The 12,315-nt window shown below is 33.4% G+C and overlaps 1 protein-coding gene across 25 annotated transcripts in view; it reads left to right on the forward strand.

Moving 5' to 3' along the window:
• Positions 1-12,315, forward strand: part of Ack-like (activated Cdc42 kinase-like) — a 290,732-nt gene that overhangs the window by 43,021 nt on the left and 235,396 nt on the right. The gene's annotated exons all lie outside the window — the stretch shown is intronic.

Raw genomic sequence — 12,315 nt, forward strand, 5'->3', positions numbered from 1 at the left:
TGAAAGGAGGGCCACAATAAGGTAATTCCTTTCACCTCTTGGCTGTTTCAGTACCAGACTCTCTCTCTCTCTCTCTCTCTCTCTCTCTCTCTCTCTCTCTCTCTCTCTCTCTCAGTAACCAATACGAGTCATTAGTGGAATTGCATTGTCACCGACCGTCATCAGGCTACGAAGTGCCGCGTAATAATCGAGAATGTAATTTTGTAGTTTGTTCCTTTTCATAAGCACGTTTTGATGGTCCAGTATCATTTTGTGTTTACGAAATATGCCATTTGATTCGGTGAGGACTTTCCGGTATTCAGTGGTTGTAAGTCGATTAGGTCTTCTTAGACAAAAAGGAGAATGCGCAGACACACGCTGTATTTAATTATATATATATATATATATATATATATATATATATATATATATATATATATATATATATATATATATATATACATATACATATACACATAGAGCGTATATATAATATACATCCCTAACGTATATTACCATACGGAGGTTGTATATATATATATATATATATATATATATATATATATATATATATATATATATATATATATATATATATATATATATATATATATCTTGGACCCACATATATATGTATGTGTGTGTGCATATAAGATACCTTAGTTTTACTAGGCCGCTGAGCTGATTAACAGCTCTCCTAGGGCTGGCCGACGGATTAGACTTATTTTAACGTGGCTAAGAACCAATTGGTTACTTAGCAACGGGACCTACAGCTTATTGTGGAATCCGAACCACATTATAGCGAGAAATGAATTTCTATCACCAGAAATAAATTCCTCTAATTCTTCATTAGCCGGCCGGTGAGTCGAACTCGGGCCTAGCGAGTGCAAGGCCACAACTCTACTGACTCGCCCAAGGAAGAGCTGTATGCTATATATATATATATATATATATATATATATATATATATATATATATATATATATATATATATATATATATATATATATATATATATATATATATATATATATATATATATATATATATATATATATATATATATATATGTGTGTGTGTGTGTGTGTGTGTGTATATGTATAGTAATATACGTTAGGGATGTATAGTAGATATACGATCTGTTTGATCAACGTAATTTGTTCATTTTCTGTCTTTTCGAGACCGATTCGGTCAGGGCTACCCAAAAGAAACCCTGTCATTTGATCGATCTTTGGACTTTCCTTCTTTAAGTGATGACAGGACCGCCTCTTGAAAAGAAGGTCACATAAATCGGTAAATACAAAAGAAGCGGAAAGTTCCGCATTCTTGAAGCGAACATTATAAGTGGCTCATAAATAAATTTACCTTTTTTATAAGAATATAAAATTTTTTATTTTGGCGATATTTTATGACATATGGATTACAGACAAATTTAAATATTGTGGATTTCCAGTCAGTATTTAAATTTCTCTGTAATCCATATGTAATAAAACGTAATGATTGTCCACATAACTTTTCTTAGTTCCATATGTAAGTATTTGGAATGAACGCAGATTGATTGATTTATGGTTACTATAACTGGCGTCGGAACATGTAAGGTATTGCCGCACCTTGGTATACAACATGTCCTTAGTAGGGTCTGGGTTATAGACGTCTCGACCCTCTCTTTTATTACCGTCATTTTTGATGGTTCCGGTACAGTGTGCGAACTCCCCTTTCGAAGTTATATAGGATATTTCACTTCACACCGCGTGAATCTTCAAAACTTTTTTTTTCAAGGTCACGGAAGCATGCGTCACTTCATGCTGAGCGGAATGACATAATCCTTCCCCTCCCCATTTCCCAGTATCTTCCCCTTCTTCCCTAAGCATTTCTCCGACTTTCTTTGCATTTCCCCAACTTCCTTTGCATTTCCCCAACTTCCTTTGCATTTCCCCTACAGTTTTCCCTCCTCCCGCGTATAATTTCTCCGTGTATTTTTCGTTAGGTGATGCATTCTTACTTGGGGTTTCTTTTCTAGAGTCTAGAGTCCGGTGGTTCCCAACGTGGGGTGTGCGCCCCACAGGGGTGGCAATCTGATTTTTAAGGGGGGGCAATTCGAGAATGTTTAAACCTAAAGTTAATGGCCTTTTATGGTTCCTCCACGTGAATAGGAGTTCACTTAATGATAATTATATATCACCACGGGGGGAAATACTATATATCACCACAGGGGGAATCCGTTTTTTAGAGGTGATTAGGTGGAGCATGGCCAAATAAAAGGGTGGGACCGCTGGTCTAGACTATCCAGTCTGCTTATTTTCCATTAAATTAATCAGTCTTACATGTATTTTACCTTATGTTATCCACTACTCCTTCCCCCTTCATTCCCTTTCCTTCTTCTCGTAAAATCCCCCCATTTTTCCCTTCCACTTCGCTTCTCTGTGTTCTGTCCATTGTCCTTATTACTACCCCTTCTATGTTTTCCATCATCTCCCTCGCCATTCCTTCGTATTTCCCTAGGTTATTAAAATCTCGTTATCCCCCGTACCCTTCCTTATTTCCCTTTATCCTTTTTTATTTTTTCTTATTTTCCTCTGGGTTTTTTTATTTATCATCCTATTTTCCTTTGTCTTTTTCCATATCTCTTCTCATTTTCCTTTGAATTTTTGTTATTTCTCTTATTTCCCTTTGTCTTTTTATTCCTCTTATTATTTTGGCCTCTTTTGTTTATCTTCTTATTTCCCCTTTGTCCTTTTTATTTCTTCATATTTCCTTTTGTCCTTTTTATTTCTCATCTTACTCCCTTTGTCCTTTTTATTTCTCTTATTTCCCATTTGTCCGTTTTATTTCTCTTATTTTCCATTTGCCCGTTTTTATTTTTCTTCTTATTTTCCTCTGGCGTTATTATTCTCTTCGTTCTCTTTGCCCCTGTTATTTCTATTCTTCTCACCATACATTTCCCTTCTCCTCCTTCCTTATTCCTCAACGTCTACGCCTTCGTGTTTCCCTCCGTTCAAATATCCCATTTTCCTTTGTTCCGAATACTCATTTCGACCTTTGTCTTCGCATCGCCATGTTTTTTTTTTTCTTCTTTTTCAATTCCTTTGTGACTCAGCTTCAGAGAATGTGTAGAACATCTCACCTCTTCACCTTTTTTTTTTTTTATTGCGATGGTCGTGATCACACGGTTCTGTCGAATGCGAAGAACCTTTTGTTTGTGCCGTTGTTTTTGCGCCAGGTGATTTTGTGTATGTGTGTGTTTGTGATGTGCGCGAATTCTTTGCGTTTGTACGATTGTGTGTGTGTGTGTGTGGGCCGTTCTTTCTGGTTTGCGATTGTGTGAGTGTGATTCTTTCTGCTTTGTTTATGTGTGTGAGCGATGTTCTTTGATATTACATTCGTTTGTGCGTGTGTGATGCTTTGTGTTTTATGATTGTGTCTGAGTTGGTCTTTGTATTTTGTGACTTTCTGTTTGTGTTCTTGCCAGTAGTATTTCTTGCTCTTCTTTCCACTTTGTGTTTGTTTCGCTGTTTGTGTGATTTGTGGCTTGTTGTGTTCTTACAAGTTTTAATACATAATCTTTTTTTTCTTTATACTTTGTGTTTGTTTCGTATTTTGTATGATCTGTGGCTTTGTGAGGTCATGCAACTATTAAGAAGTTTCTTGTTTTCCTTTCCGTTTTGTGTTTGTTTCGCTGTTTGTGTGATTTGTGGCTTTGTGTGTTCATGCAAGTATTACGAATTTTCTTGTTTTTCCTTCCACTTTGTGTTTGTTTCGTCTCTTGTGTTGTTTGTGGCTTTGTGTGTTCATGCAAGTATTAATAAGTGTGTTTGTTTTGCTGTTTGTGTGATATGTGGCTTTGTGTGTTCAAGCAAGTATTAATGTGTTTGTTTTGCTGTTTGTGTGATTTGTGGCTTTGTGTGTTCCTTCAGGTATTAATAATTTTCTTGATTTTCTTTCCACTTTGTGTTTGTTTCGCTGTTTGTGTAATTTGTTGTGCTTTTGAGAGAGTGTGTTTGTGGATTCATACAAGTAGTCTATCATTCTGCTTTGCCATTTGTAACTTGCTATTGGACTTATTAACTTGGTGTTCCCATACTTGCTTTAACAGTTCCAAAACATTCGGTCTGTTTTGCTGCGCAGTTCGAAAACGTTCTGTTATTCTATCAGAACTTCTCCAGCTATTTTTAAACGTTCTGTTATTCTCTCAGAACTTCTCCAGCTATTCTTAAACGTTTCGTTATTCTGTCAGAACTTCTCCAGCCATTTTAAAACTTTCTGTTGTTCTGTCAGAACTTCGTCAGTTATTCTAAAGCGTTCTGACATCATTGCTGTATATTTTATATACATAATATATATATATTGTATATGTATATGTATATATACAGTATATATATATATATATACATATATATATATATATATATATATATATATATATATATATATATATATATATATATATATATATATATATATATATATATGTGTGTGTGTGTGTGTTTTTGTGTGTGTCTGACTTTCTGTCAGATTTGCTCCTTCCGCTCCTAAACGTTCTATCCGGTTCAGAATCTCTCCAGGAATTTCAAAGCGTTCTGTAAGAGTTTTCAGCAATACTAGAACGCTGTTTCAATTTTCTTCAGCACTTCTAAAACATTTTGTAGAAATGTCTATAGAATTCTGAAATGTTCTACCAGGACTAGTCCGCAGTTCTAAAACATTTTCAAAAGTATCTTTAGAATTCTGAAATGTTTTAACCAGAACTAGTTAGTAGTTCTAAAACATTTTGTAGTAATGTCTTTAGAATTCTGAAATGTTTTACCAGAACTAGTCAGTAGTTCTAAAACATTTTGTAGTAATGTCTCTAGAATTCTGAAATGTTTTACCAAGACTAGTCAGCAGTTCTTTAACATTATTTAAAAATGTCTCTAGAAAATTGAAATGTTTTAACCAGAACTAGTCAGCAATTCTAAAACATTTAAAAATTGTCTCTAGAAAATTGAAATGTTTTAACCAGAACTAGTCAGCACTTCTAAAACATTATATAAAAATGTCTCTAGAAAATTGAAATGTTTTAACCAGAACTAGTCAGCAATTCTAAAACATTTAAAAATGTCTCTAGAAAATTGAAATGTTTCAACCAGAACTAGTCAGCACTTCTAAAACATTATATAAAAATGTCTCTAGAAAATTGAAATGTTTTAACCAGAACTAGTCAGCAATTCTAAAACACTTAAAAATGTCTCTAGAAAATTGAAATGTTTTAACCAGAACTAGTCAGCACTTCTAAAACATTATTTAAAAATGTCTCTAGAAAATTGAAATGTTTTAACCAGAACTAGTCAGCAGTTGTAAAACATTATTTAAAAATGCCTCTAGAATTTTGAAATGTTATACCAGAACCGCTTCGTCAGTTCTAAAACATTCAGGCAGAACTGCTGAAAAACCTTTTAGCAGACTTGCTTTGGAAATCCTGAAATGTTTCATTTGACAGTTCAAATTTTTTTAATGTTTCATTTGACAGGTCAATTTTTTTTTTTTTTTTTTTTTTTTTTTTTTTTTTGAGAATTATTCTACAATTCTCTAACGTCTCCTCGTATTCTGCTCCAGCTTACCAATTAAATTGGGATGTCTTCCCTCGTATGACGACCTCGTACGAGCTGTCCTAGTGGAACGCTGTACACACTCGTGGCAACGAACAACAATGATGTCTGGGAAATCGTTACGTCAAAAGAAAAAAACGAAAAAAAGAAAAGAGATAATTGAGGATGTCACTTGTAATTGGTTCGGGGAAGTTATCTCCGGTGATGTTTTTCTTGTTGAAAGTTGTTTGTTTGTTGTTTTTTTGCGAGAGTTTGTTTGCTTCGTGTCGTGTTATTGTGTGCGTTTGTTAGGTCGTTTGTGTCTTGTGTACTGTATGTGTGCGTGTGGTTGCTTGCGTTCGTGTATGTATGCGCTTTTGTTTATGTATGTTTATGTTGTATGTGTGTGCTTATGTCTGTATTGCTGTGTATTAGTTTGTGCTCGTGAGTGTGTGTGCATATATGTTTGTGTGCGTGTGTGTATGCGTTTCTGTTCTCGTGTCTGTGTATCTTGATTTGTGTGTCTGTGTACGCATGCACTTCTGTTGTCATGTCGGTGTATTTTGATTGTCTGTGTGCGTATGCACTTCAGTTGTCGTGTCTGTGTATCTTGTCTGTGTACGTATGCGCTTCTGCTTTCATGTCTGTGTATCTTGATTGTCTGTGTACGTACACACTTTTGGTTTCATGTCTGTGTATCTTGATTGTCTGTGTACGTACACACTTTTGTTTTCATGTCTGTGTACCTTGATTGCCTGTGTACGTATGCGCTTCTGTTTTGACGTCTGTGTATTTTTATGCACGTGTGTGTATACGTATGTGCATGTGTATGTTTGTGTGTGCTTTCGTGTTCGTGTGTCGTAGGTGTAGGCCAGTTTTCGTGGAAACCGTCTATTAGATTTGATTAACTTTCTTCTGTTTTACTGCTCAAGATGGCAGTTAGTTTTTTTTTTTTTTTTTTTTAGTTTGCTTAATGAAAGCCCTAGCGTTTTTCATCAGTGCTCTGTAATTCTTCCTTGTTTTCATGCAGAGTATTTTATCTATTTTTTAAATACTTAGTTCAGATGTTATAGGCATTTTATGTTTATTTAGTAATTGAAAGCAATATATATATATATATATATGTATATAATATATATATATATATATATATATATATATATATATATATATATATATATATATATATATAATTTTTTTTTACATATTGTATATATATGTATTTTTATGAGCCAGAAATTGACATAACGCCCGGCTCTCTCTCTCTCTCTCTCTCTCTCTCTCTCTCTCTCTCTCTCTCTCTCTCTCTCTCTCTCTCTCTCTATGACTGACTCATCGTCAGCCCTTGCCTGTAATGGCAATGACTTTGAAAATTGGAATGCCACAATGCGCGTGTAATTTGATTCGTGAAATTGCTAATATTTTCAATTGCGGGCTAATGCCTATGAATTATGTATGTGTGTGCGCGTTTGCGTAGTGCTGTGATCGTCGTCTTCAGATTATTGTTTGTGTATGTATATGTGGGATTTGGTAATGGTTTGTGTGTGTCTGTCGGTGTATATTGTACCTTTCATTTTAGTTGGTCACACCTTTATGTATGTAAACATGTACGAGTATGTTCGCATGTTTGTTTGATGTATGTTTGTATGAGTGAATGTTCGTATGCATGTGTGTGTTTAGTATTTTAGTTAGCTATCAGATAATGAGACTTGTGATTTTATATATATATATATATATATATATATATATATATATATATATATATATATATATATATATATATATATATATATATATATATATATATATATATATATATATATATATATATATAGAGCATGTGTATGTGTATATATATAAGTAGTATATATACTGTATATTGTGAGTGTGTGCGTGCGCGCACGCATGGTAGGAATGCTGTGGTTGTGTCCGAGATCGTTATCAGAAATCCTTCTTGATTTGACCATAGGCTCATCCAAGGGTGGAGAGAAAGTTTTGACCTTGGTTTGTCAGAGTTCTTTTGTATTTACAGTTTCTCCGTTGATGGAATTCTCCTTTTGCTCCATTTTCTGTAGAAGGTTTTACGTTTTGTTTTAAGAATTATTCGTTTCAGTTGGGAGTCAAAATAATAAGGAAAATTTGTTGAAGTTTCTCCATAAAATCTGTTGAATTTAGGTTTTATTTTATTTTGAGGTAAATTTGATCGTGAAATAGATTTTGTTGTTTGTGTTTTTTGTGATTTAAGCAGTTTCGTTTTTTATTTATGTGCGGGAGTTTGTTAAATATAGCTTAACGACGTTTTTGTATAATCTTATAAAAGAGCATTACGTCAATTGTCTCTTCACATTTTTTATAACATTCTCCCCTATTTATTTCCATTTTTTCCTCTATTTTTCTGATTTTATTATGTAGCGTAATGTGAGATTTAGACAAATTGTATGGTGGTGTCATTTTTAATATTGGTTAAAGTTTTAAAATTCAAGTAATACGCATTATATATATATATATATATATATATATATATATATATATATATATATATATATATATATATATATATATATATATATATATATAAAAATATCCACACCAACAACTTCACTGTATGTATATATATATATATATATATATATATATATATATATATATATATATATATATATATATATATATATATATATATATATATATATGTACATATACATTATATAGTGCTTAAATGTACTCGTTGATACGTGTCCATATTTATTCCGTTGTATGTTTTTATATTTTTTTTTTACACCGGTGGAGTGACGCAGTTATGATAGTTCAGTGAACAGTGAACTGCCTCGCGTGTTTGCAAGCCTTGATTATTATTATATATATATTTTTTTACTGTTTTGTTAAGCTTTTTTAATTTTTTTTCCCGTCCTTCCTGGTAAAACTGACTGTTATGTTGTTCACCTTGTCTTTGTAGATATTGCTGTTTTTAGTGTTTTTTTATGACACCCTGAAACAATATTAGTTACTGAATTTTTCAGTCAACGGCCCAGCACTGGGACCTATGAGGTCATTCAGCGCTGAAGCGGAAATTGACAGTAAAAGGTTTGAAAGGTGTGACAGGAGGAAAACCTCGCAGTTGCACTATGAATCAATTGTTAGGAGAGGGTGGAAAGTAAGAGGAAGAAAGAGAATATGAAACGAGGTACAGTAAAAGGAACGAAAGGGGTTGCAGCTAGGGGTCGAAGGCACGCTGCAAAGAACCTTAAGCAATGTCTACAGTGCATCGCATGAGGTGCACTGACGGCATTACCTCCCAACGGGGAATAATATTAACGAACTTATTGCAGTTCCTGCGTCGTTACTTGTTTTGAAAACTCAGCCGATATTTTTAATGTGCTCTGCCATAATCAGTATTTTTTTTTTTTTTTTTTTTCAGTATTGCTTGGCATTTTACAAAGCAGGGTGCTATCCTTAGTCAAAACCCTCCTGTCTGTTCCGAACTTCTGACCTAAATTGAATGTCTGATCATTCCTCGAGTTTCTTTCGACAGAATCTGTTTATCTATCTATCTGTCTATATATCTACCTATCTGTCTGTATCTGTCCATCTATCTATCTATCCGTCTATCTACCTATTTATCTATCTATCTATCTATCTGTCTGTCTATATATCTATCTATCTATTAATCTATCTATTTATCTATCTCTCTCTATATGTCTGTCTATCTATCTGTCTATCTATCTCTGTCTATATATCTATCTGTCTATCTATCTCTGTCTATATATCTATCTGTCTGTCTACCTACCTGTGTATCTATCTATGTATCTGTCTCTATCTATTTATCTATCTGTATTTTGTGTCTATATATCTATCTAGCTATCTGTGTATCTACCTACCTATTTATCTATCTCTCCGTCTGTCTTTATCTATCTATTTATCTATCTATCTGTATCTGTCTATCTATCTATCTGTCTATCTATATCTATATCTATCTATCTTTCTTTGCCACTGTCTTTGACTAATGCATAAGTAGAAGAGTGAGGAGAGAAAGAAACTTTTGTTGTTCTAAGAATAGGTTGCTATTTCTGTGGTGCAGTTTTTGAGGGGTACAATGGTTAATACCATCAATATTTTTAGACTGATTGAAAAGAAGGGTCTTTACCATATGCACAATTATATATATGTATATATATGTGTGTGTATTTATATGTATATATACAGTATATATATATGTATATTATATAAATATATGTGTGTGTGTGTGTACTGTAAACTATTATAGACCAGTATATGTAATTTCCTGACACCATTAGCAATTTTATAATGTAGCATTAATGGATTTTCTTCATGTTTGCCGCTGATACATTCTGCCGACTTTCGCTTATCAAGAGTATATGTACTTCCAGTTTGTGAACTACATTTTCTCTGTAATGATTTATGATTTACGTGGGAAACATCCATTGTTGATTATATGGCGGGAATGAAAATTGGAGCTGAATTAAGGCGCCCACGTTGCGGAAAAATGCTGCGCCTACTTTATACTGAACTGTCCCAGATACTCGCTGTCGACTGCAACGCGAAGAAAACTCAGTCAAGTCTGCAACTGAGATTATTATTTTTGGGTAGTTTGCAGGACGACGGACCAGTGCTATAATTCCTTTACTCTGCCTCCAAATGAAACAAGCTAAAAAATGTGCCGAAGTTTCTTCGGCGCAATCGAGTTTTATGTATAATCAAGGCCACCGAAAATAGATCTATCTCTCGGTGGTCTCGGTGTAATGGTGTATAACCAGCGGCCCATGAAACCTTAACCACGACCCGGTGGTGGCCTTGCCTATATCGTTGACAGATGCACGATTATGGCTAACTTTAACCTTAAATAAAATAAAAATTGCTGTGGCTAGAGGGCTGCAATTTGGTATGTGTGATGGATGGAGGGTGGATGATCAACTTACCAACTTGCAGCCGTCTAGCCTCAGTAGTTTTTAAGATCTTAGGGCTGACACAAAAAAAAAAGTGCGGACGGACAGACAAAGCCGCCACAATAGTTTTCTTTTCAGAAAACTAAAAACCCGTAGGAGTTAGTGCCGCCAGTGCACCTCACTCGATGCACTGTAGGCATTTTAAGGTTCTTTGCAGCGTCATTTTTATTCCTTTTACTATGCTTCCGTTCATATTCTGTATCTTCCATCTTCCTTTCCACCCTCTCCCAACAGTTGATTTTCCACCTGTTACACATTTCAGACCTTTTTCCTCTCAGTTTCACTTTCAGCGATGAATGACCTCATAGGTTCCAGCGCTTGGCCTTTGGCCTAAATTTTATACTCCAATATTCCAAATGAAAAGCGGTATAGAATAAAAGTTGTTCAGCGTGTAATATACCGTTAAAAAAAAAAAACTACTCTGCTGATTTTGGCCAAATCGTTGACCATCATTTTTAGGTCAGAAAATTAAATTTTCCAAAGTCCAGAGATGACTTTTAAATATTTTAAAATAACCTTTTTATCAGTTTTATATGAATATTTTCATCAGTTGCCTTTATCAGATGGCTTAAAAGGTGCTTCAGTATAATTTTTCTGCAGTATCTTTTAAATATATAAAGCATCTTTCGTAGTTCTTAAGGCGGCCGCAATGAGGCGTTCCAGTCAAGTAGTTCCTAAGGCTCCGTAGTTTGGAATCTTGAGATTAGGTGAGAAAATTGAGATTTATTTGCTTGCGTGAACTTTCTATAGCGAACTTACTCGGGCTGTGACTGTTACGCAGGAATGATGTTGCTTTAAAGAACCACGCTGTGATGTATCATATATTCTGAATTACATTTTATTGACAATTTTTATTTATTTATTTTTTATTGTTGGTGCTTATAGCTGTTTCTTGTTATTGTCTTCTATTCGCTTTTTTTTTTTTTTACTCGTTGTCCTTAATTTTGTGGAAGTTTGTAAGTTAGTGGCCTGTTTAAGGCTGGTCTCATGACGCTTTGCTCATTTGAATAATAATAATAATAATAATAATAATAATAATAATAATAATAATAATAATAATAATAATAATAATAATACTTGTATGCGGCTTTTCTCATGACTGTTCTCTCATGGGAATGTATAATAATAATAATAATAATAATAATAATAATAATAATAATAATAATAATAATAATAATAATAATACTTGCATGAGGTTTGTCTCATGACTGTTCCCTCATTGAAATGTATAATAATAATAATAATAATAATAATAATAATAATAATAATAATAATAATATGTATCAATGTATTTTATGTGTATAACAACGACTGTCTGCTGGTAATGAATCCACGTTAAGAATTACCGTCGTCCAGCCCGGGACCAGTCTCTCCCCCTCACTGGTACATAACGTTACTGGAAAGGCTTGGCTAATAATAAACAATATGAACGAATCCAGTTGATTCTCGAGTTTCTGCACCTGCATAATATCTGTGGTGGCATCTCAAATGTAGTATCTGACTGAAACTGACAGCTTTCTCGAGACTCGTTAAAGTATTTATTGATTTGTATCCGTATTTATTTCGTAGATTAAGAGTTTGTGCTTTTTTAATGTATGGCTTTCCCAAAGCTCGGAAATGTGAAGGTCCTTGAAGCCTATTTAGGCATTTATCGATTTACATATATATATATATATATATGTATATATATATATATATATATATATATATATATATATATATATATATATATATATATATATATATATATATTTATTTATTTGTTTATTTATTTATTTCTGTAGGTTAGGAATTTGTTTTTAACTGCT

Source organism: Macrobrachium rosenbergii, chromosome 23 (assembly GCF_040412425.1).
Source record: "Macrobrachium rosenbergii isolate ZJJX-2024 chromosome 23, ASM4041242v1, whole genome shotgun sequence".
Classification (NCBI taxonomy): Eukaryota; Metazoa; Arthropoda; class Malacostraca; order Decapoda; family Palaemonidae; genus Macrobrachium; species Macrobrachium rosenbergii.